The sequence below is a fragment of the Macrobrachium rosenbergii genome, chromosome 5 (assembly GCF_040412425.1).
Source record: "Macrobrachium rosenbergii isolate ZJJX-2024 chromosome 5, ASM4041242v1, whole genome shotgun sequence".
Classification (NCBI taxonomy): Eukaryota; Metazoa; Arthropoda; class Malacostraca; order Decapoda; family Palaemonidae; genus Macrobrachium; species Macrobrachium rosenbergii.
In genome coordinates, this window is record NC_089745.1 from 43,999,794 (window position 1) to 44,026,688 (window position 26,895).

At 37.7% G+C, this 26,895-nt stretch overlaps 2 long non-coding RNA genes across 2 annotated transcripts; one reads left to right on the top strand and one right to left on the bottom strand.

The window, feature by feature from the left end:
• Window positions 1-625: 625 nt before the first annotated feature.
• Window positions 626-12,809, top strand: LOC136839007 (uncharacterized). Its single transcript, XR_010853182.1, has 3 exons — window positions 626-733; window positions 8,146-8,359; window positions 12,685-12,809. It is a non-coding gene; the product is annotated as an uncharacterized lncRNA (long non-coding RNA).
• Window positions 12,810-12,899: 90 nt separating this feature from the next.
• On the bottom strand, window positions 12,900-20,685 carry LOC136839008 (uncharacterized). Its single transcript, XR_010853183.1, has 3 exons — window positions 20,600-20,685; window positions 13,018-13,940; window positions 12,900-12,985 (listed from the first exon to the last, which is right to left on the bottom strand). It is a non-coding gene; the product is annotated as an uncharacterized lncRNA (long non-coding RNA).
• Window positions 20,686-26,895: the final 6,210 nt, after the last annotated feature.

The following is a 26,895-nucleotide window of genomic DNA, read 5'->3' on the forward strand; positions in this document are numbered from 1 at the left end:
TGGTTGGACCACTTTATGAAAGGAAGTTAAAATGAGAGTCTCTCTCTCTCTCTCTCTCTCTCTCTCTCTCTCTCTCTCTCTCTCTCTCTCTCTCTCTCTCTCTCCATTTTTCCGATATAATTTCCCTTTTCATAACTTTCTTTATTAGTTCTCGTAACATACAGTATACATCCCCAGTTTTGATGTCCCATGCAACACGTAGCTTGCTAAACAGATCGAAAAGGCTTGAATATTAGGATCAAAACGGGTGAATACTTAAGGTATAATTACAGGTCTTAGTTGGACCATATTGTTCGCTAGTATGGGATGAATTTACCTCATGTTATCTCTTCTGTTATCCTGTCATTTCTACTTTCTCTTTGCTGCTATGCTGGATTTTTTTTTTATTATCCCATTTGATATTTATGAATAAAATTACGTAAATTATTTTATATCAATTAGTCAAAAGAGACAATGTTACCTAAAAAAAAAAAAGTCACGAAAGCTACCTTTAAGAAAACCTTCTTGTCTCGCTAACCAATAAAAACTCGGTTTTCATAAGTCCAGCCAATGCGAAAACGCCTCGTAAGTATCCCACCCAGAGCACGAAGGTTTCAGCCAATGAGAGACGTTATTTATGGTCGAGTCCTCTGATTGGCCAAGAGAAAATTGGCAAATTTTCAGCACTCTGCGAAAAGACGGCCGTGTGGGAAGATCAAAAAAAATTTTGCCTTGATTTTTAATCGACTGTAAGGTAAATCATTGGGTATTTTTGTGTTATATTAATTTTAGGTTATATTGTGTAATACCCAGTGCCATTTTTGTGATGTAGATGGCAGTGAATGCCCGATAAAATGGTTTTATTGAAAGATGAGGTATGTTTTGGCCGGTAGATTGACAGACATGACCAGGGATAGCGAGATGTAGGTTTAGGACGTTAACTTATACCCATTTACCCTAGGGAAGGTTTACCATGTGATGAAACAGAAGCAAATGGTAAGGTTTTCAGGTTATGTAGATAATTTGCCCCTTTTCTGAGAGTAAGGTCACAAAACACTGAAGGTAGGACCGATGATTTCATGTTGGTAAGTCCAATGAATCTTTGTGGGTAAGGCCAATGAATCCTTTGTGGGTAAGGGCAATGAAATTCTGCAGGCTATAGTACCTGGTCGTAGACACGGGAAATTTGACCTTGAATGTAGTTAAGCGTCTAACAGTCTGCCTTAATGATTACCTGGCATGATAACTCCTTTACCATCATGCATACGTCACATTCGTAGGGTCCATTATAGTCAAATGAAATAAAAAGAAACTTGCGTTTGTTGACGTCCAGTTAAAACATAATTTGACAGCTCAAAGATGCAGCCACGCCCACTGTTTAGTAAATAAGTTGGGGCATTAGTACTGAAACATTTCAGATGCAATACCATTTTCATTGGGTAACTTTATATGGCTGCAGAAGTAGTGGCTCTTTGGTGCCTATAATACACAGCTTCTGCTCCTTGTTTCATTTAGAGACAACGATTCCAAAAGATTTTTTTTATCTTATGACTGCAAATTGAGTAATCGCAGGTATCTTGAATATGTCTTATGTTTTCATTGTCGCCAGAGAACTTTAAATCAGTCAGTCCAACCTTTTTTTTTGCATTAGGAATTGATGAGATGGCTCATTTTATGGTGTAGGTTGGACTCATTTATGTATTTGGGAAAATGGCGGTGCAATGATCAGGTAACACTGTGTTACAGGGTATGCAAACCTATTGGGAGAAATACTGCCTTTTTCAATCCACCACCTTATTGTATAGCTGTTAGTTTTTGCAAGGTAACATGGCATCATTACTCGTATACTTTCTGCCATTTTCGTAAGCATAATTTTCTAATTACCTAAGTATACTTACTGCCGGTTGGGTAATGAATGGCTGGTATATCCGATTTTCCAGTAAGGCTAATAGTTTCAAAAGGAATTCTAATAGAATTTTGTAAGATGGCCCTTTTTCTGTGGGGCGGAGAGTGTAAAACTTAGGCATTAGTTTCAAGCGACAGAGATTCATAAGGCATACTGTTACAGCTCTTTCGTGACAATTCAGTTCTACTTATTTCATCAGTTATAATAATGCTGAAACTAACAAGAAACTGAAGCCGTCTGGTGTGTGTGTATAAATCAGTGTAGGAAGGACTCTCTCTCTCTCTCTCTCTCTCTCTCTCTCTCTCTCTCTCTCTCTCTCTCTCTCTCTCTCTCTCTCTCTCTCTCTCTCTCTATCTAATTGGTTTTAACTGAAATTTTTGTTAACTTACAGTCTTATTATTATTATTATTATTATTATTATTATTATTATTATTATTATTAAAAGCATTTGCTGTCAAATGTAAGGCTTGAATCATTTAAGCCATATTAAAATGGTTTACAAAAATCTGCAATGTATAAATTGTTACCATGCCTTAAATACCTAGGATAATGCAGATAGGGTCACAGGTTTTAACTTGAAGCGAACAAGTTTTTATAATCAGATATTATCCAAAATTCCAAACGCTCTACCCAATGAATGCCTCATTAAATAATACCAGGTGTCAGGGGCTTTTAGTGTGGATAAGTTTTTGGTAGTTATTAAGACTTTCAGGTTTTTGAGCCAAACCTAAAATATAGCAGCTTTAATTTAATCAGATTGTGCTTTCAGTGTGGCGTTATTATGATCGTAAGTAACAGGAGACTGTCATGACTGAAATTGAAAATTCTCCTGCCCAGTCTGTCCAGATACTCATGTTCATATGTACAAGGATAGAGCTTCCTCTCTCTCTCTCTCTCTCTCTCTCTCTCTCTCTCTCTCTCTCTCTCTCTCTCTCTCTCTCTCTCTCTCTCTGTTGAAAACGAGAAGACTCGGGTTTTTTACTGTTAAATAATTGAGCTTTCAGAACTGCATATGCGTCTCTCTCCCTCTCGTTGAAAAGAACGAGAAGACGCGTGGGTGTTGTTTTTTATCGTTAAATCGTGAGCTTTACTAACTGCATTGAATTCCTCCCCGCCTCTCTCTCTCTCTCTCTCTCTCTCTCTCTCTCTCTCTCTCTCTCTCTCTCTCTCTCTCTCTCTCTCTCTCTCTCTCTCTCTCATTTTTCCGATATAATTTCCCTTCCCATAACTTACTTTATTAGTTCCCGTAACATATACATCCCCAGTTTTGATGTCCCATGCATGCGTAGCTTGCTAAACAGATTGAAAAGGCTTGAATATTATGAGTAAAACAGGTGATTATTTAAGGTCTAATTTGATCTTAGTTGGACCATCTTATTCGCTAGTATGGGCTGAATTTACCTCATGTTATCTCTTCTGTTTTCCTGTTATGTCTACTTTCTCTTTGCTGCAATACTGGATTTTTCATAAGTCCACCCAATGCGAAAACGCCTCGTAAGTATCCCACCCAGAGCACGAAGGTTTCAGCCAATGAGAAACGTTATTTATAGTTGAGTCCTCTGATTGGCCAAGAGAAAATTGGCAAATTTTCAGCACTCTGTGAGAAGACGGCCTTGTGGGATGATCAAAAATAAATTTTGCCGTGATTTTAATGGACTATAAGTTAAATCATTGGGTATTTTTGTGTTATATTAATTTTAGGTTATATTGTGTAATACCCAGAGCCATTTTTGTGATGTAGATGGCAGTGAATGCCCGATAAAATGGTTTTATTGAAAGATGAGGTATGTTTTGGCCAGTAGATTGACAGACATGCCCAGGGATAGTGAGATGTAGGTTTAGGACGTTAACTTATACCCATTTATCCTAGGGAAGGTTTACCATGTGATGAAACAGAAGCAAATGGTAAGGTTTTCAGGTTATGTGGATAATTTGCCCCTTTCCTGAGAGTATGGTCACAAAACACTGTGAAGGTAGGATCGATGATTTCATGTGGGTAAGGCCAATGAATCCTTTGTGGGTAAGGCCAGTGAATTCTCAGTGGGTAAGGGCAATGAAATTCTGTAGGCTATAATACCTGGTCGTAGACACGGAAAATTTGACCTTAAATGTAATTAAGCGTCTACCAGTCTGCCTTAATGATTACCTGGCATGATCACTCTTACCATCATACATACGTCACATTCGTAGGGTCCACTGTAGTCAAAATGAAATAAAAAACTTTCGTATGTTGACGTCCAATTTAAACAATTTGAATGCTCAAAGATGCAGCCACGCCCACTGGTTAGCAAATAAGTTGGGGCATTAGTACTGAAACAATTTCAGATGCAATGTCATTTTCATTGGCTAACTTTATATGGCTGCAGAAATAGTGGCTTTTGTTTCCTTCGTCGCCAGAGAACTTTAAATCAGTAAGTCCAACTTATTTATTTTTTTTTTTGCATTAGGAATTGATGAGATGGCTCATTTTATGGTGCAGGTTGGAGTCATTTATGTATTTGGGAAAATGGCGGTGCAATGATCATTTATCACTGTGTTACGGGTGGGACAGGGGTATGCAAACCTTTTGGGAGAAATACTGCCTTTTTCAGTCCACCACCTTATTGTATAACTGTTAGTTTTTGCAAGGTAACATGGCATCATTACTCGTATACTTTCTGCCATTTTCGTAAGTATAATTTTCTATTTACCTAAGTATACTTACTGCCTACTGTGTAATGAATGCCTTGTATATCCGATTTTCCAGTAAGGTAAGTAGTTTCAAAAGGAATTCTGATAGAATTTTGTAAGATGGCCCTTTTTCAATGGGGCGGAGAGTGTTAAAACTTTGGCAGTATCAAGCGACAGAGATTCATAAGGCATGCTGTTATAGCACTTTCTAATAATTCAATTCTATTTTATTTCATCAGTTATAATAATGCTGAAACTAGCAACAAACTGAAGCCGTCTGGTGCGTGTGTATAAATCAGTGTGGGAAAGCTCTCTCTCTCTCTCTCTCTCTCTCTCTCTCTCTCTCTCTCTCTCTCTCTCTCTCTCTCTCTCTCTTTTACTGAAAACGATAACACCCGAGGACTTTTTATGTTAAATATCTGAGCTTTCATAACTGCTCTCTCTCTCTCTCTCTCTCTCTCTCTCTCTCTCTCTCTCTCTCTCTCTCTCTCTCTCTCTCTTCTATCGAAAACAAGAACACTCGAGGACTTTTTATTGTTAAATATCTGAGCTTTCATAACTGCATTTGCTTGCTCTCTCTCTCTCTCTCTCTCTCTCTCTCTCTCTCTCTCTCTCTCTCTCTCTCTCTCTCTCTCTCTCTCTCTCTCTCTCTCTCTCTCTCGTTGAAAGGAACAAGAAGACTCGAGGGTTGTTTTATCTCTTTATCGTTAAATACTTGAGCTTTCATAATAACATTCCTCTCTCTCTCTCTCTCTCTCTCTCTCTCTCTCTCTCTCTCTCTCTCTCTCTCTCTCTCATTTGTTGAAAACGAGAAGACTCGAGGCTTATTTTTTATTATTAAATACTTGAGCTTCCATAACTGCGTTGGCCTCCCACCCCCAACCCCCGTCTCTCTCTCTCTCTCTCTCTCTCTCTCTCTCTCTCTCTCTCTCTCTCTCTCTCTCTAGTATCATGGCCGGTCTTAGTGACTTGTGTATCGGATTTTCGAAGGCATCACATAGGTGGGCTCCCAAAAGATGTTTCACTATTTAGTGGTTGGTGTACATAAGGCCAGCCTTGTGCCATCATGGGGGACCTGCCCAGAGGTGACCACTATGTAGGTAAGTTGTAAAATGGAATGAGAGAGCTTGTTTGGACAACTGGACCCTAACTTCCCGACAGGAATACCCAATGAAGTAATATGCCCCCACGAGACAAATTTTTTATTCACATAGATAATAAGCCCTGGTTTTGTACAAAAAAAAAAAAACGAAGTTCGGTTTCGAATTTCGTAGTAGTATAGGTGTCTCGATTGGCCAGCATGAAATTACAAGGGTATAGCTTAGGTCCCGGCTGTTGTTGAGGCCATATGTTGAGAGTTTGAAGATGGTCAGAGAAAAATGATTTTGTGGAAAGTGAATGGACCAATTAAATATTAAGGCTTCGAAATTATTTCGAGTGGTTTGCAACAGTGTACAAGAAACTGGGCTTACCCCGTGCTAATGTTGCATGTGAATATGTACTTATGTTTACGTCATGAATCTATGGTAAAATGTTGAATAGAATGGAAATTTGATAAGTTTAAGTGATTCTAGGAAGGCATTCTATGATAGTATAGTGCTCGATTCCTAATGACTTTTTGAAAAAAAAGCGAATGCGTTACAAAATTTAGTTTATGGCTCATTTTCACGGTTCTAAATGAGCCAAGAAATTCTCTCTCTCTCTCTCTCTCTCTCTCTCTCTCTCTCTCTCTCTCTCTCTCTCTCTCTCTCTCTCTCTCTCTCTCTCGTTTGAGATAATAAGGAACTGAGGGGAAATATCAGTACTGAAGGCACTGTCATTAACATAAAAGTTCCAACTAGATTGTACTTTTGTACCATTATTCCGTGGGGGGGGAGAGCGGGAAGTGTAATGTCATCATTGCGTCAATGTTATCTGTGCATGTTGACAGTACTACTGTCCCAGTACTTGCATCTCCAGCTCAATATAAGAGTATTAAAGTTTCTCGTACGAATACGCTCGTACATAAGAAGGTAATACACCCACGTATAAATTTATGGTCTTCATATTTGTTAAATATGACTTGATACAAAGTCCTTTGCCTAGTTTACAAATACTGCATTTTCTAGCTGAGTGCTTGAAGGTGTTTGCTAGAGAGAGAGAGAGAGAGAGAGAGAGAGAGAGAGAGAGAGAGAGAGAGAGAGAGAGAGAGAGAGAAAGCATGAAAAATTTAAGGCAGAAAGCCATGTAGCTGGGCACCGAAAATATGTTACAAAGAACCTTTAGATCGACTAAAAAGTGAATTTATGGCTCATAAGCACAGAGCACAATTCTCTGACATCCCCCAAGCAATGAATCTTCATTTGGGCTTGTTCTATGTAAATGAGAACGTACTGATGATGATAATGTCGTTGCCTAACCAGTTTGAAACCAGTGGTAACTTTTAGTTGTGATTGTAAAGGTTATAGCTGCTGGGCTACATTCTCCTAAATTGAGTTTGCCGAGATTTTCATTCCTTCTATTGATTACTGATTCGGGGACAGTAACCCCTTTCTCTCGATTAGCATTGGAATTCTCCCTCCTCTTCCGTTTTCCTCGTACCTTCTATCATATTAGGACCTGCTTAGTCAGTTTAAAGCATTATAGACCCCCCCATTCTAAGTTCATTTTAGACAATCCTTGCGTTTTTGTTCCGCTTTCCTTATGTAACAAACGATTCCTATACTACTATATGTGTTTTCCTCGTTTCATCTTTTCTTCTGATATCGTTATTGCTTCTTTTCTTTGGTCCTCTTCTTTTGTACTTTTACGTTTCACCGTTTGCTTTGTTCTCCTTTAGTATTTATTGTACCAAGCTTTGATATACAATATATGAGTGTTTAGGTATGTATTGCTCTCTGTCAGTAATTTTGTTTCGAACTTCGTCATTCAGCAAAATATGATTTTGTTTGGTAACTGTAACTAAGGTTAAATAACTTAGAATTATACAGGAACTTTTTAATGTCTGAGGGCTATCTGTTCCCATTAGTGTCTCCCCACCCAGCTGTCCATCTTCTTGAACTTGACCTTGCCCCACTCTTCACATTTCACTCAAGAGCAAATCCTTAGGGCAAGCCTGTGTGAGTTCTGAAATGTAACTCCTTGGTCTCTTGCAACTAAAATATGTAAGGCAAAACATACCCAGTAAAAGTTTTGTAAACCTAGCTTTTCAAAATTCAAATGTAAGGGTCTTGCCAGTTTGATATTAAAATCTATAACACTTCTGTGACTTGGCTCCCAAAAAATGAAAGTTTTAACAACAGAATGGACCATTGATTAGGTGATTAGGTATCAGTGCAGGGCAACACTGGCATTTTAACTTTACAGGACAGTAGTTGAATGAAATCTCAAATCTTTTATTTCATACCTGTTAAGATTTGAAGTAGTTAACTGAGCAAGGTGTCCTGTTCCATAAGGCATAAGATTTTTTTTTAGCTGAAGTGTATCCAAAGTTTGGTGAATTTACTCTGTATGGGGAATTTTTGGATATACTTGGATAAGATTGATTTTTAAAAAATTTTTGGTTATTTGAAATACCTCCTAACACACTTTTTCTCTTCCTTTCTTCTCAGGTTGCCCATGAAGAGTGATAGCCATCTAATAATGATATAAATGTTAGTAACAAACCCCCCAAGATATCAGCCTGACTTTGGTCTTGCGGAGCAACTCAAAAGCAGGGAGGAGCTGCTAATGATACCATGTTCCAGAGGTTCTGGTGCTGGAAGTAGTAAGCTCTGCATATCGTGATGCTTGAAGTCCGTTTGTCCTATACAGAGTGCGAGCAGGGTGAGTACCGATGGTTTGTTATTTACTATATTTCCCTAGTAGCTGGTTAAATTTATCTGTAATTATAAACTTTTTTTAAGATAAGCTCGCTCTCTCCTTTTGTTTTGTGTTATGTTGATCGGTTCTTAACTAATCTCCCTATATGCTCTGTACTTTTTCATACTATACTCAAGAGGTCCCAGAGGTTAATATCACTTGTTTTGTCGACCTGCAGTTCAGTTCTCATCGTTTTCTTTACTGCAACTTCTGTTATTCTTTGTACGGCAAGAGCTTTGAAACATCAGCGAGATGTCATCCCAATTGCTGCAACGTTTTCTAGAATCCTTGCAGCAAATTTTTTCTTACCCAAGATGATTCTTGCAGTTTTACCTGTCACTTTGTAGGAGTCTCTTGCAATGCTGCCTAGATACGTTCGGTTCATCATTTGAGAATGTTGTCCTTGATCCCAACTCTTGACGTATAAGTGTCCTGCCTTGAAATATGGGTTGTTATTAAATAGGTCTGTCTTTCAAAACGAGTTAATTTATTACGAAGTATCCGGGAATGGTTGCTTGATCTTGCTTAAGAGGTCGTTTCTGTGCTAGTGCTGACTATTGAAATTTTAGGAGGGTTCCAAAGATCTACACTTTCTGTTATTAGCCTTCAGGCTTATTACAAGGGCACTTTTGAAGAGGGTTTTTACTTTTTTATTTGCCATTATTAGTTTGTCTGATCATTTATTAGGAGACGGCTCTTATGAGCTAGTCGAGTCTTAGAAGCTCTCTGTAATACAGCTAAAGAATAGTTCTCGTATGTCTGTGGTTCCAGTGCTAGATCAGATGATGGTAAGAATGCATAGGCTATAAAAGCAGCATGTTTTTTCAACAGCAGCCTGGGTATATACTCTCTCTCTCTCTCTCTCTCTCTCTCTCTCTCTCTCTCTCTCTCTCTCTCTCACACACACACACACACACACACACACACACACACACACACACTGAGTTAGGTACCGAGTTGTTTGAGGTTAACAATTTGAAAGCAATACGCAGTTTATCTCTCTCTCTCTCTCTCTCTCTCTCTCTCTCTCTCTCTCTCTCGTGCAGTGATAATAATAATAATAATAATAATAATAATAATAATAATAATAATAATAATAATAATAATAATAACAACAACAAGATGATGATTTTAAAGACCGTCTCAACTTTTCACATTGAAAAATATTTTTCATATATTTCCAGTGTTCGAATTTATCATTGATTGTCCTTAGAAAGTTTGGTTTTGGCGCTGTTCTATGATGGGTTTGATTTTGACGGAGGTCAGCGGGACATTTAAGCTCGTTTTGTGCCCTATATTGACCCAGAATAGGTAATGGGTCGCTGCTTTCTAGGTAGAATTCTTGAAATGCTTCCTGGGACAATGGCTTTCCCAGGAATTGCCACATACCTCCGTTGAGCATTTTTTTTTTTGTCAACCTCTTAAATTGAATTAGTTGCAGATTTGATTTATTGTCATTAATGATGTTGAATTTTCGTCTTTTTGTAAATGTTTCCCAGTTTTTTGTTGTTCTCCTTTTCAGTGTCCCACTTTATGTATCAGCCTTTTCTCCTTGTAGTAATTATCTTCTAGCTTTTTATTTGATAATGCATGATGACATTCACTATATTTAAATTTTTAAAGATAGCTCATACGAATGTGACAGTTTGAGTGTACAGTATGCATGGGGTACGTGTGTATTCTGTTATAATTTCACCATGTTTCTGGCCTTTTCTACATAAAAATCACTCCTAGTCATTCTCTGTTTCTTGCAGTATACCATTTTTTTTTTCAGTAAAAATCACTTGTCTTTCAACCTCTCTATCACAGAAGCCCATTTTCAAACAGGAATTACTCTCTCTCTCTCTCTCTCTCTCTCTCTCTCTCTCTCTCTCTCTCTCTCTCTCTCTCTCTCTCTCTCTCTGTGGCATGTTACTAATTACTGATTTTTTCTTTTAGGATTTCTTCCCCTTCCCCAATTTCTTTTACGAAGAGCTCTCCAAATTATTCTCTCTCTCTCTCTCTCTGAGCTTTTCTTCAATAATTTCTTCCTCTTTCCCTATTCTCTTTTACTGCAAACTCGCCAGTCATCATTTCTCTCTGATTTTTTCCGTAAACAATTACTCCCCTTTCCTTATTTTATTCTTTAGTCTCTCTCTCTCTCTCTCTCTCTCTTATCTACCAATGATATTTTCATTGATAATTACTCCCCCTTTTCCTTTATCTTTGTACGATAAACTAAAACTCTCCAAATTATCCTCCCTGTGTGTGTGTGTGTGTGTGTGTTTGTGTTCTCCCTGTCTCTCTTCTACCCATCCCTGATTTTGTTTCAATAATTTCTTCCCCTTTTCCCATTTTATTTTCCTTTACGAAAACTTCAAAATATCCTCTCTCGTGTTTTCCCTCTCCCTACTATCTATCCCTACATTTTGATTCGACAATTTTCTTCCTTTCCCTAATTATTTGCCATTTCCGAATGTATTGGGTGACTGTGATACACTCCCCAAAATTTCTCGGTGATTGTGATACACCCCCAAATTCCTCTGGGTGACTGTATACACCCCCAAGTTTTCTTAGGTGATTGTGATACACCCCCCAAATTTTTCTAGGTGACTGTAGCCTATAACCCCCAAGTTTTCTTAGGTGATTGTGATACACCCTCCAAATTTCTCAAGGTGACTGTATACACCCTCCAAATTTCTCAAGGTGACTGTATACACCCTCAAGTTTTCCTAGGTGATTGTGATACCCCCCAAGTTTCTCTAGGTGATTGTGATACATCCCCCAAGTTTCTCTAGGTGATTGTGATACACCCCCAAGTTTGTCTAGGCGATTGTGATACAACCTCCTAAGTTTCTCTAGGTGATTGTGATACAACCTCCTTAGTTTCTCTAGGTGATTGTGATACAACCCCCCAAATTTCTCTAGGTGATTGTGATACAACCTCCTAAGTTTTTCTAGGCGATTGTGATACCTTAAAAGTTTCTCTAGGTGATTGTGATACACCCCACAAGTTTCTCTAGGTGATTGTGATACAACCTCATAAGTTTCTCTAGGTGATTGTGATACACCCCACAAGTTTCTCTAGGCGATTGTGATATAACCTCATAAATTTCTCTAGGTGATTGTGATACACCTCACAAGTTTGTCTAAGCGATTGTGATACAACCTCTTAAGTTAATCTAGGTGATTGTGATACACCCCACAAGTTTGTCTAGACGATTGTGATACAACCTCATAAGTTTCTCTAGGTGACTGTGATACACCCCACAAGTTTCTCTAGGTGATTGTGATACACCCCACAAGTTTCTCTAGGTGATTGTGATACATCCCCCAGGTTTCTCTATCTGCTATATATCACTCCTTTTTCGAAAACGTTTCTCTTTTTACCCATTTTTCCCCATTTTTCGTTACGAAAAACTTGCGAACTATTACACGATATACCATTTGTTTCTCACCTTATCTGCCATCTATCCCTGCTGTTTATCGTGGAATTTGACCTCCTTTACCCACTGTAATGAACAGAGTTATTACGTGCATTAGTGATTATCCCAAGACCCTCTCCCTCTCTTTCTTCCTGTGTGGCTTATCCCTGTTCTTTCGAGAACTGATATCTCTTCAAATGTGTTCTTTGCTGCTCTCTTACCTTCACTTGCTTCTTAGAAAAATTACTCTACCTCCACTTGCTCCTTAGAAAAAAATTACTTTGCTAATTACAAAAATTACTTCACCTCCACTTGCTCCATAGAAAAAAATGACTCTACCTTCATTTTCTTTAGTCTCTATTTCACTTCTGCTCTTTAGTCTCTATTTCACTTCTGCACTTCTGCTCTTTAGTCTCTATTTCACTTCTGCTAAGTACCCAACCTCTTCTTTGTGTCCTCAGAATCAGGTCTTTGTCTCTGTGTAAATAATATCCTTTTGCTAAGTACCCAGCCTCTTCTTTGTGTCCTCAGAATCAGGTCTTTGTCTCTGTGTAAATAATATCCTTTTGCTAAGTACCTAGCCTCTTCTTTGTGTCCACAGAATCAGGTCTTTGTCTCTGTGTAAATAATATCATTTGTCTCATTACTCCAGGCTTGTGTGTAAATATCCCTTGTGGAAGAGTTTCTCTTTGAGCAAGTAAAAAAAAAAAGCAGTCAGCTAGGTTAGTCACATTCATTAATAGCAGGAGTCATCAGTAAATCATTGTGTTCTGTATGTAGTATTGCATAACAAGAGCTGTTTTTAACTACGTGTGTATTGAATTTGCCCCTTCCACCGACTTCATTGGCAGAAAATAATAGCAATTTTTTTTTTTTTTTTTTCAGGGGCATAACAATGAAATCGGGGTCTCTACGTTCAGAGGGCGGAGTAGTTCGTTCAAAACAGGTGGCCAAAAATATCGGGTTACACGAAGCCAGTAATCTGGCATTCCAGATTTGCTTAAATTTGGAAGCCAAGAAGATTAGTACATACATACCTCGGTATTTTCGCCCTCGTTAATACTGAAAAACAGACTATAAACTCCAGGTATATATGATTATTTATGAGATCCATTTCACCTTTATTGGCAAGGATTTCACCTTTATTGGCAAGGAAGGTAACTGATATGACAAAGCCAAGAACAACCTCCAAACTGATATGACAAAGCCAAGAACAACCTCCTCAAACCTGAGCAGTAAGTGCAATATTTTTATATCAGGAAATTGAAAAAAAAAATGCATATAGTGTGTATTTATTAAAAGACATGTTGATAAGAACTTGTCCCCTCAAATCTGGCAGTGGGGTTATTTTTAAAGCAGAAACTTCGGAAATAAAATTAAAATAGTCGTCCAGAATTTTTTTTTTACTGCCCTGGATTACCGGCAACCTTTTTTTCTTCAGGAGATCTTGCCTTCTCTGTTTTATGGATTACAAAAAAAAAAATAAAAAATTTGAGGTGTCCAGAATTTTCTTTTACCCCCAAATTACCTGGCAACCTTTGTGATTTCTTCAGGAGATCTTGCCTTTTCCCCCCTTATTATGGATTACAGAAAAAAAAAAAAAAATTTTGAGGTGTCCAGAATTTTCTTTTACTGCCCTGGATTACCGGCAACCTTTGTGATTTCTTGATTTCTTCAGGAGATCTTGCCTTCTCCCCCTTATTATGGATTAAAAAAAAAAAAGGTGTCCAGAATGAGGTGTCCAGAATTTTCTTTTTACTGCCCTGGATTACCGGCAACCTTTGTGATTTCTTCGGGAGATCTTGCCTTTCTCCCTTTGTGATTTCTTGATTTCTTCGGGAGATCTTGCCTTTCTCCCCCCTTATTATGGATTAAAAAAAAAAAAAAAAAATTCGAGGTGTCCAGATTTTCTTTTTGCCCTGGATTACCGGCAACCTTTGATTTCTTCAGGGAGATCTTGCCTTTCTCCTTTGTGATTTCTTGATTTCTTGATCTTCTTCTCCCCCTTATTATGGATTACCAAAAAAAAAAAATTCGAGGTGTCCAGAATTTTTTTACTGCCCTGGATTACCGGCAATCTTTGTGGTTTCTTCGGGATTCCGGCGGTGATCTTGCCTTTCTCTCCCCTTATTATGGATTACCTGCAAAAGAAATAAATACGAATTAGCATGAACTTCATATGCAAATTAAAACACTAAATACTTCTGAAGTCATCTGATTTCGTACGCATTCAGCGCACTAGATCGATCGCTTACTTTAGGGATTACAAGTTATAATTGCAATGCAAATTAAAACACTAAATACTTCTGAAGTCATCTGATTTCGTACGCATTCAGCGCACTAGATCGATCGCTTACTTTAGGGATTACAAGTTATAATTGCAATCTCCATCAAAACCAGCGAATTAGTGCGTTAAATGCGTGCGAAATAACTAAGACACCAAGATTCGTTTAAAATACGGCAATCTGGCTCAAATCCGTATTTTGCGGGATTTTAAAGTAACATCAAATTCTGCCAAGAACTTAAAAACCCCGTTTCATGCGCGTTAAATCTTGTAGTATATTGTGAGAAACACGCTTTCAATTCTTTAAAGCTTTACGGGGGCGTCTGTCCTCGTAAACGTAAAGTCATAAATATATACCAAGATTTACCCTTGAGAAAAGGGTTTCATTTCAACCTCATAAGCGACTTGGATATGTTTTTATATTTCATAATTAACTTCGTAACCATCTTCATTTGATATCCTACTTATTATAATTTTGTAGCTAATACAAATAAACGTGGTTACGAAGGAGATTAATTCTGTAGCTAAATAAAAATGGATATGAAGGAGTTTAAACCTCTTTACAATGTAGCTTATGTTGATTTTAATATAAACAATTATTTGATTAACTGTGTTTTGAGAGTTTGTTAATCACAAAATATTGCAAAACTGCCTCCAGTGTTTAATAACTACGCGGAAAATCACTTAATTAAATCGAAGGATTTTATATTACTTCAAATGACAGAACTCGTGATATTTTAACCTACAGTTCAAGAGGCAACAAATAAATTTCACATTAAATATGCATTAACAATTATTTTAAATAAGCATTTATCAACTGTATAACACTTAGCATTAAATTCAATTACTTAATTCCTTGCTGAATGCTTAGGGGGCTAACAGAACTGAGAAAACATAATAGCTTGAAGCAACTGGCCAAGCATAACAGTATTGGAAATAGATTTCACTGTTCTATACATTTAATTAACAGTTTTTAAATGCAATTTTACCATTTTATCTATGTGTACACTGTTGAGTCTAAAACCACTTCCTCTGTTCAAGGAAAACTTATCCCCGCAGGGGGCTAGGGCCGTCAGTGCACCTCATGCGGTGCACTGTAGGGATTACGTAAGGGTCTTTGCAGCGTCCCTTAGGCCCTAGCTGCAACCTCTTTCATTCCTTTTACTGTACCTCCGTTCATATTTTCTATCTTCCATCTGACTTTCCACCCTCTCCTAACAACTGTTTCATAGTGCAACTGCGAGGATTTCCTCCTGTTATACACCTTTCAAACCTCCTTACTGTCAAATTCCCTTTCAGCACTGAATGACCTCATAGGTCCCAGCGCTTTGCCTTTGGCCTAAATTCTATATTCTATTTTAAGTAAAACTTACGAAAAACTATGGTGCGTATTTATATAAATCCACTTGAAACCACGTGAAGCTCATTTACGTGAGTGACCTCCATTTAAATAACAGAGTTTAGTGCTAGCCTAACAAACGATCAAGTAATGACAACACGTATTGACAACCAAAGGTCTGTGAAAGTGTGACAACTGTTAAAAAAAAAAAAAGTCGTTTTTGTGGTCTGTAACTGAATTTGGATAAAATGATGAAACAGAAAAAGAAACTAAACTATTGCTGTTCTTTGCATTACGGTGTGGGTGGTACATATTACTGGTTTCATACTATTTATCATCAAACATTAGGGACAACTTAAGCATACAACGTTGCTCGTGTGGAAGCTAAATCAATATATATTTTTTTTCTATAAACCTTCAGCTGAAAACCCTTACGAGAGTCAACAAACGATAAACCCCAGGCGGCTCGAAAAGGAAGCCAGCCTGCCGAAAGAAACAAGTTATAATACGAGGGAACAGATAATAAAACTGATACACCTGAATTCAAGAGACATCTGCAGAAAGATGAATTTGCTCCTTGCTTGAACTTTCGGAGGTCTGATGACTCCACAACCGCACTAGGCAAACTATTCCACATGTTAGTTGTTATCAAAGTAAAACTCCTACCAAAGTGAGTAACACGAAGTCTGATACTAGAAAACAATACACTGTTGGCAGCGTCAGCATGCATAGTGTTGCGAGCAATGACAGCTGGGTCAGGTAAAGAACAGTGCAGAGATGTTTGTCGCTGTTGTAAATTTTACGCAACAAACGTAATGATCTCATTTTATGTCAAAACCACAAGTCAACATTAGGGCTGAGCACAACTACCCAAAAGCTTACGATGCGAGTCAGCACCGGAAGACCACACTGGAGAACAGTACTCCAAACAAACTACTGGAGTTGAAACACTTAGATAATCTTAAGTTTCATCATAAAACATTCAAAAAAATTTCTGCAGTATAAAAACTTTGAGAAAGAGGAAGCATTTATTGACTAAAAAGTCAATTTTTATCAAAAGTTACGCCTAAAACCTTATGACTCACTGATATTTAAACCGTACCATTTAAATGTAAATCAGGACGCAAGGGCAAAAGTGTTCTGACTCGCCTATCAGACTTTATTTTAGAATCATACTTTCAGTTTTAGACCCAAGGCAACATCTATTAGAGGAACACCTCAATTTATTCTCAGACTTTTTACGTCACTAGTGTAGATAAATACCAAAGCCAAGAAAGAACACACCTGAACACCTGAAATAATATTACTAAAGGCACTAAACTTGGCCATCAACACAGACCCTTTGGGTCTGCACTGAAGTTCAGCCCGACCATGCATGTCTGCACCTTCATCAAGAGCACTCTGCAAAGTGGAAGATATTGACAAGAGTACATCGGGTACCAAGGCCTTACGAAACATAAACCTGAGATAAAATGGGTAAATGAAATCAGGCCTATGTTCTAAGGGGCATGAGGATGGACTTAGTCCCTTGGGTAATGCAGTAATATTTCCTTTCTTTCAATCAGAAGGAAAACTTGTAAGTCAAATAACTTTCTTAAAAGGAGCAATGAAATCAGCAGTCTTTAAAAAAGATGGGAAAGATCCAGTTGGGAGTTTGTGCCACTATGGTTGTCAAGGCCCAGAGGTAATCTTGACTTCCCTGGACCTGAAGCCATTGAACACAACTTAGGGTCTGGAAAGCATGACTGAGGCAACACCAAAGACTCATCACATTGTTGGCTCAAGAAAACTTGAGCCAAAAGTTCTGCATTCTGTTTAGGGCAAGGCAATATACAGCAATTCTGTCAGTTACTACAAGGGGAGGCATGCTAGAATCAACCCCAAAGAGTGATGAGTAACTTATGGTAATCAACACTGGAGAGTAAGAACTCCTTTACATTCTCAATATAAGCTCCTCTCATAGATAACCTGAGTTTGTCTTCTAAGCTCAATGAAATTATGTCACAAAAAGTCTAATCCACTGTTCCTCCATAAATGATAAGCTGATTTTCATGGCAGACAACCTTATATGCAGCACTAACATGGTTATCTTTAAGACGAAACTTCATAATTTTAGAAGGCGATCTCTTCTTGATAACAGTGATAAGATGAACTCTTAAACACTCAATTTTTGGACTTAAATTGCTTCAAATGAGCTCAATGAGATCTTGGTAAATACTACTTCAACTGACCTTGGATTACAAGTATACCTTTCTTAAAAAACTATAACATCAGAAACAACCTGATCTATTTCCACATTAACCTTAACTGAATTATGATCACATGAGAGGACTGGTGAATCTACTCCACAAGATAATCTCCGCAACTTCTGTGAATACCAGGTCAGGACAACTGCCATATTGATGTGTGGGTTCATTTATTAACTGCTCACAACCAAACCAGAAATGGTGGAAAAATCTCCAGCAGCAACACCATCTGTGACAGTAACGGAGCCCACCCATTTAGTGTGATGAGTATTGTAAACACAAACAAAAGTTAAACAAGACTTGGAGTCAGCTTCCTGAACTGCTATCATTTGGTAAGCAAGGAGCAACAACAGTCCATCTAAATCTGGATTTCTATAGCAGGCAAAAACAAGTTTATTAGTCTACCACAGACTTTAACCGCCTGTGTTTCATGCCATCCTCACTTGTACAGGAAACTAGGAAATGCAGAGAAACCCTCTCTTGGAATGGCATTAGGCTTGAGTAAACCAAGCTTCTTAAACCCTGGAATCAGCAGTTCTGACACAGGGGTTTCAAGCAAAAGAGGATATCAAAAGTGACAGCAGCAACATCCAAGACCTTTACATTCTTATATAATCCAAGGACAAGCTATTTTAAATATGTACAGCATATCTGTGTTTGATTCTGTGGACCAGTATTATGGTCAATATTGTCAGAAAGAAGCAATAACCAATAAAACAGCCATAAAGCAATATTTGCAAACCTTACATAAACAAGAACAGAAACAATGTATACATAAAATAAAAATTCAAATGTTATTGTCCATAAAAGACAAAATTATCACGAATTAAACTGGTCAACTGGGAGGAGCTGGCAAACACAACAAGGACAAATGCACCTCCAGATTTACCAGACACTGAAGGAAGGACAGCCGTGATAGTCTTGAAAATGAAGTCACAGGGAAAGATAGTACAGAAGAAGAAAATAAGACCTAAGCTCTTCTACTTAGTTTGCCCTACACACAGTTTGAAAAACGAGGAGGAGGAGGGAGCTAACCAGTAATAAACAAGAAAACAAGTCAGTCTGCTGATACATTAACATGATGTGATCTTTGGAAAGTAACTTCCATGGATGTGCCAGGGTCGTTGACATGCAGTGGATATAAAATAAAAGTTAGTGAACCAGAATCTAAATGGCCCAAAGGATTTATAGTCAAGCCTAATAAAGCAGTATTGTTATGGCTGTACTTGTATATTTGCTGAATGCACCACCACGAATGGAAGGCCAGAAGCCTTGTCCCAGATAGGAACCACAACACAAGACTAAGTTTGATCACTCCTGTAAATAAGTGAAATAACATTTCCCAATGACTCTGGTACTGACAAAGTATATGCTGGGCATGGAAATTGTGTGACCTTGTTATATTCCATCAATCAATCAAATAAGCAGTAGACGGACAATGGTTGTTACATCAGCCAGTTCCTGTAACAGAGCAGGGAATGCTTTGATTTGGGGAAGGATACAGAGGAGCACAATATAGCCCTAGAAGCTGCATTGTAAGCTTACAAAGCTGTTTATATAGTAGTGGCAAAAGTTTAATGGCAGAATTGCTTTTAAAAATTATACAACTAACAAATTTAAGACCATAAATAATAACAAATTTAAGACCATAAATTTTGAAGAATATTGCAGTTCTTTGAATGAATGTTCTGTCATGATTTATACCACATTCAGCAACACCAAATGAACCCATGAAAACCTAAAAAAGGAAGAACATGAAGTTGATATAGACAAAGAATGGGGAGGACTTCTTCAGTGGACTGTAAAGAAAGTGCTGAAAAGTATTATCATCATATGCTGTGACCCACTATTGCATTGATTCTTCACTTATTTTGGCTGCCACTCCAATTGGGCTGGAAGCGATTCGTCACTCAAAATCATCTAATAGTAAAAAGACCCCGTCCGTTGTGCTTCCAGGTCACTGAATGCTGTACAAAACATTGTTGGCAACTGGAAAGGGAGATTCTGGCCATAGGACATCTAAGACCTTTTCTTCGTATCTTCATGGTAAAGAATTCACCATCATGAACACCCACCAAGCACTGATAACGACAGTCCATCGTAAGCAGAATCCCTTGTCCAGACCCCTAAATGGATTCTGTGTACGCAACAATATTGACTACGGAGCACAGCACATCAAAGAGGGAGACTGTCCAACATCCAACATACAATGGAAAATCGACATTCCAAGTTGACTGGACACATTAAAAAAGAGGTATTTAACAACTGCATTTTAGCCAACTGCATTTTAGCCAACACCATTCTCGAAGCCATGACACCTTGGATTACCATCCTGGAATAATCTTGCCAAAATCAAACCACTCATATGTGAAGAGGTAAATCAAGACAATAAATGGACTGATAAATTTTATAAGTATAGATACTTATCAAACAATGAGAAAATGAAAAAAATGGTGAACACCAAAGTTTGCGACACCGTGCACTGCAAGTTTCCCAAGAGACAATTAGAAACCGACAAGACATAAGGAACTGAGTTGATCTGCTGAATACGTTAACTACGAAATGATATTGGGAGGCAATTTACATGGATATAAGAGGGTCGTTAGCATTTACTGATTATGTAACAGGAGCTAGTGAATCAGAATCTAGATGAACCAATGCATTTATAGTCCAGTCTAAATATACCAGTAGAGCTACGGCTGTAATTGTGAATTTGCAAAAGGTACCACCACACAAGTAATGCCAAAAGTAGAGTCCAAGATAGCAAACCACAATGCAAAGGTTAAGTTTGTCACGTCTGCAAAATACAGTGCGAGACCTCAAATTCACACCATTTTATCCTAAAGGAAATGGTTTATATGTACATTCAAATTGCAGCAGACATCTAATAAAAAAAAAAAAACAGTAATAAATAACAAAAGGAACACTTACACTGACTAGAGGCAAGCTTCCTGACCGAGTACCTTGAAGGATATGCCAGCGAGAGGGATAAAGCTTCCATTAATGGCCTCATTAACCTAAAAATGAAATGAAATCAGTCATTTTAAGAACGAGAAAAGCAACAGAAAGATCCAGTTGTTCTACAAAAGAAAAAAACACCCTCAACCCAAAATTAAGGCCAAAATATAATATACACAATGAGCTTGTATCATATTGCAAATACAATTAGTATAATAGAAGTCTAGATATTAGTAAAAATAATGGGAAAACATAAAAATAACATGGACACCTACGCTGATTTGGCAAACTTCTTAAAATTGAGCGCAAGATTAAAAGTCGTTTCTCTGCATGAATTTACTGACGTGGCTGAATCACCTATCAAAGTCTGGATTACCCTGAAAGTGAAAAAATCCTCATGAAAACTTAAAATCAAACTTACAACAGACAAAAGCCCCCAACCGTCCCTCCTCCCAAAACACAGCAAAGAATGCAAAACTGCGTTTGGATTACGGTAGTTTTGTGTATTATCAAATAATTTCCCTTAAACACGGGAAACTGAGCATCGTTAGTAGTAAGTACAATAAGAGGAACTTCATCGGAGGTTCTCATTAGGCAAAACCTTGTATAATAAATACTGAAACAAATAGTCACAAAGAACTGTGATAGTAAGAGTATTATGATCAATATATCATGTAAATAACAAACACCATTCTTACCATTATTTCAGCGTCTGAAGGAATAATGTCGCTCTAGGAGTCTGATTCCAAAAAACAAAACACATCAACGGGCAGTTTGGCACCTTTGATGATCGTTTCCAGATGTAAACCATCCTCTTCCAGAGTACTGTTTACCTGCAAGAAAAAAATGTTTGTTAGAAGACTATTATTATTATTATTATTATTATTATTATTATTATTATTATTATTATTATTATTATTATTATTATTATTATTATTATTATTATTATTATTCATAATCACCGTCAAAAGAAACATGCCACAATTGCTGTGATTTGTTAACCAAGTTAAAAAAAAAAAAAAAAAAAAAAAAAAAACTATGTCCACTTGTCCAGAGGTGCCAAGCACAACAGCAATTTTCTTATACGTAACAAGACTGATATGGCATCAGAAAACAAACATGACAAAGCATGAGATATTTTACAACGTCAAAAATTAAATTTTATCGTAAATTACACCTACTCCTTCGACAATAGAAAATAAGTTGGTTCTGCATCACTAAATTATATAAAAGTGTCCATGCAGATCATAACTGCAAACTTACAACAATAAAATGGAGATTAACACCCAAAACTCAAATGTTTGGGACTCAAGTCTCCACATTATATTGGTCAAAATAAATGGAAAGTTCGTAAATCAACATAACTATACACTCATCTAAAATTTTAAACATCCTAAACTAATGGTCAAATTAAATGTATTCATAATTTCCGAAAAATCTAAAACACCGTCCATTTTTCAAAATTTCTTACAAAGTGGTTCAGATCCCACAAAACTCTGATTTCAGTCCGTACTTCAGTGACTGAATGAACAAATGTCCAATGGTTTTTGCAATTTGTTTTATGTACAAATAAGTCATTTGTTGAGTTCTGACTTCATTCACACCCTCTGCCGATCTGAAATAGCCAGTTGCCCCTCAGTTCCAGTTACATTTTCCCAAAAACAGCAAAGTGTTGCATGAAATACCCAAACTGGTATAAAAACTGATTTTTCAAAGGGTCTAGTGGGCTGTCATTATCTTTATGATATTTAGTCTTTTGTTTGTTTTACGGTAATCCCCGCCTAAACACGCAAGGGTAGAAACATACCGGATTAAAATCTTTGGGGGTCACTAAATAGGAAAGATCCAAATTATATGTGGATAATAACTCTTCGAGATTGACCATTAAGTCTTGATTAGTGATGTTCATTCTTGCTGAGCAATTTTTGAAAATTTTCTCATTAAGCGCTGGAATAAGAAAGACTAAGTCGGTGCTATGGATGTCTTGAGCAAAGAATGGAGAGCACTGTACTGGCCACAGTACTAGCCCCCGCGCCCCCACCCAACCTTCTTTCAAAAAATCAAAGGTTAATGGGTTTAAACTTTTAAACGGGATACCATTTTTGAACAGGTCACTGAAGTTAAAATTTGGGTGTTTTCAATCCGATCCATTTTTCATTTCCGTTCATTTTTTACGAAGGTTCAATAACTTGAAACCTGCAGTCTCATTGCATTCAGACGCCACAGAATCCAACACCGTAATCCATTAAAGCTTGACAGGCCTGCCTAAATGTAGATAATGACTTGCTGCTAACGTAAGTGCCTCGAGCTGGTCTCAAGTTTGGATGAATGAAGGTGAAGCCGGATTTTACATCTGAAGTTTATTATCCAGATTTGTCAAAACTTGCAACTAATCCTAGAGGTCTTTTGCAAACTGATTTTATTCGCCATCGTTTTTTTCACAGAGAGAGAGAGAGAGAGAGAGATTGTGAATGACAGCAAGGGCATAGAAAGAGGTACCAATTCGTTGGGCAAGAATGAATTGCAAGCCATTATCTTTTCATATGCTGGAATGATGATGAATAACAGATAAAAAGAATGAAAATAATAATAAGCTACTGGTGTCAATGCTGCTCCACGCTAAGACACTTCATCGCATACACCAGGTAAAGAATGATCAAAATTTGAAAATCGTCATTTCCATACTAAAGGACCATACTAAGATCCTGAGAGCTAGCTCCTCCCTTGTTAGTGCTTGCAGCCCAAGTAAAACAAATCTTAAAATCCTTCATATAAGCTACTCTAAAGAATACATTTGGATACCTTTGTCAGCAGGCAAAGCATTTGTCAAACAGATCCAATTCCTTTCACCCAAGATTCATCATGAATTCCTTGTGGCTGTACTTACTACACAGTTTTAAATATAACAGCATCATCGTTTATCAGTTTTTACTACTCGTTTCGTTATGTTTTGCTGACCACGGAAAGCTCTCAGATGACAATAAAATGCATGCAACTCTTCAGTTATGTCTGCAACCTCATAGTGCATTATATTGTTGCCAAGAACGTTTATCATTTTATATCCAGTACGATTATGAAGCAACTGTACGCTCGATATCAACCCAGAAACATTATATCGACGCTGTGCACTAAAATTCATACTGATCACAGCATTTGATATACTGTAAATGATTGACACTTTCATTTTCTGATTGTATAAACATTCACTCCATTTCACAAGGGAAGCCAACAGAGCCTTTAAAAAATTTCCAGTATTCGTTACACTTGCATTCATTTAGGGGGCTGGGGAGGGGGCAACTGACCCCCTCAAGAACAGGCATTGGCCAAGACTGGTAATAAACCATTTTCTAATTCAAATGTGTCATCACATTAATATCTGTCTATTTTAAACAGCATATAAAATAGCTCAAAATAAAAAAAGAGTGATTAGGCTCGCTGCGCTCGCCAAACCGCCTTCACCGCCCACCCATAAAAATCTGAAATGACGCCCCTGTCATTGGAGTAACTAACCTTTCTAACGAGTTAAATCAAAGAGAGAGAGAGAGAGAGACAGAGGTTCTTTTAGTAAAGACAAACACCGAGCCAATATCGAACAGTCGGTGAACCCTACAGGATTCTGACCAAGTATTGTCACAGCATAAATAAATTCGATCCTTTGGAAAAGTCAATCTAACTAAGATTCATCAAACAGCCTTTTGAATTGAAGATACTTCAGAGCAGAAATGAACTGACCGGACATAGCCACTCTTCTCTCAAACTGGGATGACGTAACTTCTCTAGTGGCTACAGTAAAATATAAATGAAAAATAACGAAATAGCAACAGACTTCAGACAGCGTTAAACGTGAATGCCGCAAAAAACAGGTAAAGGTTACTGAAAAATGTTAAAGGCACCTTGAAAAAAGTTGACACCAACGTTCCCATCGGCGCGGAACGCCCAGTAACACATTGCTTCCGATATTGCCTCCAATAAAATCAATGAATACCATATGGAACAGCATTCTCAAAATTAAATGAACAGAGTACGGTAAGGGCTCTATGACGGCACCATATTCCAAGCCAAATTACACTTTTTTTTTTTTTTTTTTTACTGAGAGGGAAGTCATGGCATTGCACTTGAAAAGGTAATCATATTTATGTAAATGCTTTGTGGTTTCTCGTTCGAATACAAAACGTTTGCGAGGCATACGGGAAATCTATCACGCAAAACGCGGAAAGGCATGCCCTCTCAAATTTAACACTTCTATCACCAGGGATTTATATCCAATACGGTGTTTTTTGGGCATAACTGTTGTGTATCATTTGGAAAGAACATTCCTGACCTTCACCCAACCCACAACCCATGTAACACCCTGTAATTTTAGGTGAGACAGTCCTTAGGTGTTGACAGTATTTTGAAGGAGCTCATCAAGGACTGAGACCGAATTAGACAATTTAGGTTTTAGAAACAAACTGGACAGTGGCACTAGAAGTACTGATCAGGATACTGACAGCAGCAACAAGTTACTTACAGAAAACCGGGTAAATATAAATCATATGAAACTACTCAGAGAGAGAGAGAGAGAGAGAGAGAGAGAGAGAGAGAGAGAGAGAGAGAGAGAGAGAGAGAGAGAGAGAATGGGAAAAATGGACTTGAAAATACAGGTAGAACACTAAAAAACTTTTCTACAGTTTTTGGTTGCTAATTATGAACTTTCATTATTGGCGCTCGAAAAAAATTAACCAACGAAGTCCATCCAAAAGGGGTTTTACGCGATCTTCACAAGACTGAGCATGGGTACGTCTGTTTAACGGTTCATATCCCGTCCGGCAAGTGCAATAACTTGTTAACGTATGGGTACCCAACCCCAACCCCGGGGTACTGCAGGGACATTCCATTTGGCCGACAACAAACAGATGCACCGCCAGTATCAGAACCCTAAAAGTGGAAAAAACCAACTGAAAAGTAAAAACAGGCGCGGAGCTAATATATAGAATTACCAAAATTCCTAAGTTTTCTTCAAGTGGCCTAACTACTCGGTGAGAGTGGCTGCAGCTTCGAGCTGTCCAAGGAAGTACTAAATGGCAGAAAACAGACATTTCATGATGAAATTCCTGTCGATAAATTGTACTGCAATAATGCAAAAGCGTGTAGTTCACGTGTATTAATATATATAATGCACAAAAAGGAAAAATTACCCTTTATACTGCGTACTTGCTATGCTACACAGATTTAGCCTAAACATCGACCAGCCAGTCTCACCCAGTTTTCCTTGTTTCTATTACCAGAGACACAAAACCAAATAACACTCAAGATAATGCACCCAGTACTTGCCACCTGCTTCTAGCTAGTCACAGACCTCGTGTTTCAGTGGCTCAACTAAGAAAATAGCCTTCATTCTTTCGAAATCCACCATTACTTGCCATGTTTGGAATTTTGTTCCACTGATCGATTTCCTAATTAGATCTTCACCTTAAAATGCTTAAAATTTGCCAGCTAAAACCGACCTGATTCTTTAACTAAGACTAAATCAGCAGACAACCACTGGTCTCCATTAGGAATACTGGGAACCTTACCCGGCGATCATAAAAAGACCAAATTAATTAAATTCAGCTTGATCAATACTACCGATCGTTAAGCAAAATATGCTTAACATTAATAACACAAAATAGACATTTACTTACAACATATTGCAAGGCAAAACGGAACACAAAACTTGGCGGTGGGCAGCTTAAAAAATTCCTTCGGTATCCCACTATGGTTGTCTAAGAACTGTTCGAGAGAAAACAGCCAGGATTTCTCTTGGCCAATCAGAGCCCTCCAGCTCGCACTACTTAGAAACCTTTTCTATCGCCTTCTCTCATTGGCTAGTGGATGGAAGGCTTTGAATGCAATCCCTCAACTGGCTGATGAGTTTCACCAGATTTTTATAAAAAAAAAAAGTTTTCAGAAGACTATCGTCACCTTTGGTATCAAATGTGAGTGTGCATTGCCCCTGGGAATTACAGAGATTTAATATATAAAAATCTCGACCTTTGGACAGTATTAATTACTTGCAAACTTTCCGATCTCAGAGGCAGCTTATGTATTATAATGGCCACCGAGACTGTAAGGAATGGAATGGAATATGGGGTTTAGGCCACAAGGCCAGAACTGAGACCCATAAAGTCATTCAACGCTGAGATGAATGGAGAAGTTAAAACTTGTTTATACATATTTAAACATACATTTACTCAGGTATTCACATACATATTAAATAAATTTACACAGGTTTACATACACTCAATAAA